The sequence below is a fragment of the Nanorana parkeri genome, unplaced genomic scaffold (genome assembly GCF_000935625.1).
Source record: "Nanorana parkeri isolate BGI_ZX_2015 unplaced genomic scaffold, ASM93562v1 scaffold539, whole genome shotgun sequence".
In the NCBI taxonomy this organism is placed as follows: Eukaryota; Metazoa; Chordata; class Amphibia; order Anura; family Dicroglossidae; genus Nanorana; species Nanorana parkeri.
The window spans coordinates 840997-841954 of record NW_017306807.1 but is presented as its reverse complement, the minus strand read 5'-3'; positions in this window follow the sequence as shown (position 1 = coordinate 841954).

The window sequence follows — 958 nt, the reverse complement described above, 5'->3', positions numbered from 1 at the left end:
AGGCACCTTTCGATGCACAAAATCTTTTCTATCTAAGCTATAGAAAGCTTGACTGTCAGCCTTTAATTTCCATAGGGTATAAGAGAAGAATACTTGAACCAGTATTATTGAAGCATCTGCTAAACAAAGATCTAAGGTACCACATTGTACATTAGAGTGTAGTATAAGTGTATACGCAGCACTGCTGGAAACTCCCCAAATTCCCTGTGCAAATACTGATGTTTTAGGCATGATTACAAGTGTCAATGTTTGGATCTGCTGATGGGTCACATAGCAACCAAAGCACTGGGATGAGGGAGGGGCGGTGCTTGTTCTCCCCTTACCTTTTGAAGTTGGAACATTTCTGTGGGCTTCATTGTCTTGAGTGCCCCTACAGTCATGAGATAGGTGCAGTCTGCCACCTTAGGGTACCTCAACACCAACAGAGATCCTAGCTTAGCAAGCTTTTTAACACTGAAGGCTTATTAAAAGAACTATTTGAATTCTGTTTTTAATTATATTTGCTCTGATTCATTATAATGATGCTAATTTATAAAATCTAAAACAAAATTAGAGCTCTTACCTATATCTACTAGTAGGGATTCATCCTTCATATAAACCAGTCTATTGCTTGTTCTTTTTTTTTTGGCTCCTCTCTCACCCAAGTTATTTTTGTTTTACTTGACAAATCTTATTGTGGATAATCAACCCTTTTTGTTTCAAATGTCAGAAATAACTTTTTGTTGTCCATAAACAACAATAAGTTTCTTGTTTTATTTTTAAACCTGCATTAATCAAATTACAGATGAAAGCTGATTAGTTGCAAATACCAGGATGGTATAACCTAAAGTAGAAATGTGGCCTCCAATCAAAACAATTATGTGCTGCAGCACTTAATTATAAGCACATCAGTATGTACAGTTTTTTCTCAGTCCACCTGCAAAGTCCCACGAATACCTATTGAGCCTGCCAGTGAAGG